Here is a 6,218-nt window from a genome sequence, read left to right as displayed (position 1 = left end):
CCCCTTTTCACGCCTGTCAGTATCTCCACTGATCACTCCATGGTAGCCATTCCTTTTTTTTTTTTTTTTAATATGAATGCAAATAGCCATTCCTTTAACAAGTCCAACGCTCCACTGCCTGAGGGCCTTTGTATTTGTTTTTCCCTCTGCCTGGATCACCTTTTCCCTAAATATTTTCATTTCTATCTCCTTCATTGTATTCAGCCTTAGTTCAAATGCTGCCTCTGATGACTGTCTAAATGCACCACCATTTAACCTCTATCCCCTTGCTTGGTTCACTTGATATCTATTATCACTGCTTGCTCTATTATTATTTATTCATTTGTTGTTATGGAGTGTTCCCACTGGAGGTACACTCCACTTAGCCAGGAATTTTGTCTGCTTTACTTGCTTCTGTTTTCCCAAAGCTGAACCTTCCACCTGCCATAGAGAGTACTGTAAATCCTTCTCTGGAGGAATATGATATCTTCCAAAGCCTCCGCAATTTTTTTTATACACTAGGCCTAGCATTTAATTTAAAAAACTTTCTGATGGGTACCTGGGTGGCTCAGTGGCTGAGCGTCTGCCTTTGGCTCAGGTTGTGATCCTGGGGTCCTGGGATCGAGTCCCACATCAGGCTCCCCACAGGGAACCTGCTTCTCTCCCTCTGCCTGTGTCTCTGCCTCTCTCTGTGTGTCTCTCATAAATAAGTAAATAAAATGTTTAAAAATATGTAAAAATAAAAAACATTCTGAGCATATCAAGAAATAAGACCAAAAAGAGGAAAAAACAGACAATAGAAAGAGATCCCTGGATGGCCCAATTATTGAAATTATGAGGCATAGCTTCCATGTTAAGTGTAATTAATATGTTTGAGAAAATAGACTGAACATATGGGACATGATGAAGGTACAGATGCAGTATGGTAAAAAGGCCTAACATGAGCACAGCTGGGCTCCTGAGATGAGTGCAAAGCAAAAAAAGAAATGGGGTATTTGAAGAGATAATGGCCAAGGATTTTCCAGAAGTGATAAAATACATTCAGCCACAAATTCAAAAATCTCTCCAAGTGCCAGATGGGATGCATACAAAGGAAACCACATTTGGGCCTATCATAGTGGGACTGCTAAAAACAACAAAGTGGGAATCTTTAAAAACCGGGGAAAGAAAGAAGGAAGAGGGAAGAAAGGGAAGCTGGAAAAATAGGCACTACTTCCAAAGAACAGCAAGAAGAATGACAAATTGGTTCCCAAGAGATACTTTGGCAATCATAAAACAAAGGAATAGAGCATTTTTAAAGTACTATGAGAACAAGTTGCCAACCTAGATATCTGTAAAAGCAAGCATATTCTTCAAAGATGAAGGCCAATTATAATTTCCAGATAAAAAAGTCTGAGAAAAATCTGCCACCAGCAGACCTGAACTAAGAAATGTTCATCGAAGTTTTTCAGGCAAAGGGAAAATTATTTCAGACAGATGTTCAGAAATGTAGGTAATGAGCTTCCTGCCTCTCAGCATGGAAACCAGCACCTGCAGGGCCTCCTGCCCACATCTGCACCCTGATTTCCTCTGCAGACCTCCCAACCCCAGCTCACCCACAGCCTAGACTAGGACTCCCTTTGAAGCCCCACTCCCTCTGCTCACCCACGCCACCAGTTGCTGATCCCATGCTGCCACCTGCACTCCAAAGTGTTGCTTTCTGCTTACCCAGTGACAACATACCAGCTCCAGCTGGGGCAAGCCAGTGAACTTGTCTTCTATCCACTGGGCTGAACTACACCTCTGATGAGGTCTGAACTCTCATGTTTACCTTTCCTCCACTGAGAATGCTCTGAGCTGTAGGATATCATATAGAGCTTCCTAACACTTTATAGTCACTCTTAGATTGAGGCCCAGACACTTCCACAGAGGCTGCATTCATCATGCCAACAGCCATCTTGTCCCACTATAGCCATTAACAACTATCTCACTGCTTCCACCACAGCTCAGACTTTGGAAATGTGTTTTTGTGTCTCAGGGTGTCTAATGAGTCCCAGAGGGAAACTGACTCTAGTAGGTAGTAAGTGGAACATTCTTGGACTAGGGTAGAATATTTATAAAGGGTGTTCTCTCCCACAAATGAAAGTAGGGTAGACCCTGATGCAGGCAGAAAGGCTGGGAAAGCTGGACATACCTGATTCCAGAGGTATCAGATTGCCTTAGATTCCAGAGAGTGTTATTCTCAAAATACAGGTTGAAGGTAGTGGTGGACATTTTTGTATACTAATTCTCTCCTCAAGTGTGGAGATGGTCAGTAAACTTGGATGCATAGCTTCATTAGTGGTGCCTTGGAGGTGTGTTAATGATGAAGCATGAGGCAATGTTACGTGAGCAGGGGCTCTATCTGTTACAGATGAGAGACTGAACCAGAAATTAAGAATTTGGCAGAAGGGAACAATTGAACCAGAGATGGCCAGAGATGTGTAAGCTTTTAAGAATCCTTGGAAATAGCTGGGGAAGCCTTGGATGATAATTCCAAGCATGCCGTTTGAAAACTAAGAGAGCTGTAACTTGGGATGCCTGGGTGGCTCAGTGGTTGAGCATCTGCCTTTGGTTCAGATTGTGATCCTGGGGTCCTGGAATTGAGTCCTGCATCGGGCTGTCTGCAGGGAGCCTACTTCTCCCTCTGCCTGTGTCTCTGCCTCTCTCTCTCTCTCTCTCTCTCTCTCTCTGTCTCTCTCATGAATAAATAAATACAATATTTTTAAAAATAAAGCTGTAACCCCCCAAATTCCAAGTATTTAGGCATACCCAAGAGATACCTGGGTATCACCAGCATTTATGAACTGACTTTATTCTCTAAGTGGTAAAATGGTCAGGAAGGCAATAATTTACCCATCGCTTCACTTTCCAGAGTTATATTTTTGGTTACACCAGAGCCAGATTTTCAGTTGTTTTTATTTTCCTATCACATATGTAAAAAAACAAAAACAAAAACAAATCTATATTGGTAAACTTCAATAGCCAAGGTTTTCCTCATTTTGAAATGTTACTTGACATCACCTACAAAAAATTAACAACTTAATTATTTTTTAAAGGCGTCTAGGTTAGATTACCAGAAAATGCTATCGGAGGCCATTAATTACACTAGATGCAAATGTATAGGCTTCGCTTACATGGATTTTTGTTTGGGCAAAGAAATATGATAACTCCAGTCTATTCTTTTTCCTGGAACAGTGGTTAACTTTTGACCATGAGATGAAGAAGTGAATTCTCCCTGTATAGGCATCTAGGAGGTGTTGCGATCATGCAGATGTGCTGATGATAGTGTTCAAAACATTCCTGGGATGAATCCAGAACGTGCTCACATGTGCTCTCAAGATGGCGAGGATGCGAGAGACCTTTCCTGGAACAGGTTTCTGGTCATCTGGTTTGATTTCAGTGGTCAGTTGTACTACCAGTCATCTAGAAAATTATCTGAACTCCTGATGTATCTTAATATATTTTCTTTTGTCTGTGATAGTCTCATTCTTAAGCTAGATGCTTCTAGTAAGGGTGGGGAGGACTCTCAGTGAGATACAGGAAAGTAACATTGTCCTCTTTGTATTTTTCTGGGAGACCTTAGTCTTAGTAACTAAAATTTGAATATGACCTTTACAGCTGGCAAATAACTTTTCCATATTCATTTGATTCTTGAGAACAACATGGTGCAGCACAAAAAAGCAGGGCCATTGAAGCCAGAGGGGCTTGACTTTCAATTCTAGTGTGGCTATTTGCTTGCTCTGAGTTCCTGGACTAGCTACTTCATGCTTTGGTGGATGCTTTTGACAGCAGGTAATTGAGATCCAAACCAAGCTAGCTGAAATGAACAGGGAATTTGTAATTTACTCATTGAAAAAAGTCTAGAGGGAGGCGACTGTCTGGGTCCTCTCGGTCCAATAGCTGTCTTGCCATCCCTCTGCCACCCCAGAGGGTCTTCCTCCAACTGGTAATGAGGTGGACAGAGCAGTTCCAGACATCACACCTGCCAACTGGAGGATAGCCAAACCAGTTATTAGCATCGTAAAATACTTTGGTACCAGTTGATAAGTAGCCATTGCTCTGAACCTGCTGAGTACCCCCAGCATCGGCTGCTATAACCCCCCGCTCCAGGACTTCCCCAAAGTCCAGCACTAACAGAGTGATCTGCAGCCCAGCAGGGAGCCCCAGACCCTGCTTTGGTTGTATCTGGCAGTCATCATGATAAATATGCACCAATTAAACATTATTTCTATTACTCTGGTAACGTGTGTTAACATTTGGAGGAGGAGAGCCTATCTTTCCCTATGGCTTTATGTCTGAGCAGAGAAACATACTTTGCAGAAGTCCCTAGCTCACTGTCTCCCAGTTCCCCTTGCCCCACCTCAATAATGTGGTCATTTCCTGACCAGTTTATATGACCCCTTGTTAATTGAGAATAAAGTTCAACGTAAAGACTGCTAACTCTGGGAAACGAACTAGGGGTGGTGGAAGGGGAGGAGGGCGGGGGGTGGGAGTGAATGGGTGACGGGCACTGGGGGTTATTCTGTATGTTAGTAAATTGAACACCAATAAAAAATAAATTAAAAAAAAAGAGAGAATAAAGTTCAAAAGCTGATCATCCACAAAGGGGATAGGCTCACCCCCAAGGTTAACGGGAGGGAGGACTTCCTTGCTAGGTCAGAGAGGAGTAGATATTAGCACAAAAGTCAGAATATGCTCATTGTCAGTGTTCTCTCCTAAGCAACAGTCTGGTGAGGATCAGATGAAATCACATGGTACACTACTTAGAACAGAGTTTGGCTTACTGATTCACACCAGGTGCTCAACAGATGGCAGTTGGCCACATTCAAAACAGTTATAATGGCTCTGCTATTGTCAAGAACCGTGGAGGGTCTGAGATTTCACACCACTTGCAAGCTTAACAAGTAGGCCTGCCATAGTTTCATGGATCTTGGCAAAGGACACCACACTCGTGGGGCAAAGACACAGAAACTTACCACTCATAGCAGTAGCCAGAGTATCAGCATTATCAGGGCTTTGAGACCCAAGCCCCACAGGATGATTCCAAGAAGGCCCAGGGACCCCACCATGTGCAGTGAGTTGCATTACAAGAGAGGAACCCTGAGCTTAAGAAAGCCCAGTATTTTTATATGGTGTGGGGAACACGCCTGCCCTTTGCTCAGGAGGGAGGCGTGATCTCTGTTTCCCAAGGCTGTTCTCTATACAGACATCCTTGAAAAGCTATTTCAGAACGGCAACCAGTGCCTCTTTTCACAAGACATGCAGCATTTTGAGAGACCCCACTGATCATTATCTCCCAAGAGCTGCTGTTTGATGGTGAGTTAAAAAGTTGAAATATCTTTCCATAGCAGGCAAGTATTATTTTTCTTACTTGGAGCACTTGACTAGCCCTCTGTTAGTGTAAGAGTTGCACTGTGTATGTTATGTTGGTGGGGGACCGCATGTTCCTGGGCCCATATGTCAGAAGTCTTAGTAGATGAGATAAACTTTTATGATCTATAATCAATATCCCTGTGGACAGCTCATATTGAAGTGTTCGCCGATACCTCGGGTTGCTCTCACTGACATGTCTTACAAATGACACAGGTTAGTGGGAACTCTAGCATGTATGTGGAAAACCCAACACAAACTCATCTATAGCAAGATCACCTCACCTTAAATCAAATGGACATTTAAGAGGTTGGGTGAATCTGGAGAAAGGACTGGCTTGTCTGGAAAAAGACAGCAAGACATAGAATGTTCAACAGAAGGTATTCATAGCTACTCAAAACTATTATTTAACAATAAATGAAAAAGACAGGTTTTCTGTCAACATCCAAAAGCACTGGACCTCTACTTGACTGTTACGGCAGAAACTGAACTTTGCTGCATTGACTCTAGGTCTTAGGACTCCAGTGGACTTTGGAGTCCAGCAGACATCCCAGCCTCTGCGGCTTGCTAGCTGTGTGAGCATACACAAGTTTCACACAAAGGAACATTTCTGTTCTTTAACTAAAATGTAGAACTAATAGCACCTACCTCATAGGCCATTTTGAAGAGTCAATTCTGGAATTGAACTTAGCCTAAAGACCGGTGCATGTTGTCAGTAACAGTGGGTGATATGCTTGTTTAAAAAGCTTTACTAGTGAGGGCACCGGGGTGGCACAGTTGATTGGGTGTCAGACTCTTGGTTTTGGCTCAGGTCATGATCTCAAGGTCGTGAAATTGAGCCCCATGTC

Source organism: Canis aureus, chromosome 10 (genome assembly GCF_053574225.1).
Source record: "Canis aureus isolate CA01 chromosome 10, VMU_Caureus_v.1.0, whole genome shotgun sequence".
Classification (NCBI taxonomy): Eukaryota; Metazoa; Chordata; class Mammalia; order Carnivora; family Canidae; genus Canis; species Canis aureus.
This window is presented reverse-complemented; position numbering follows the sequence as displayed.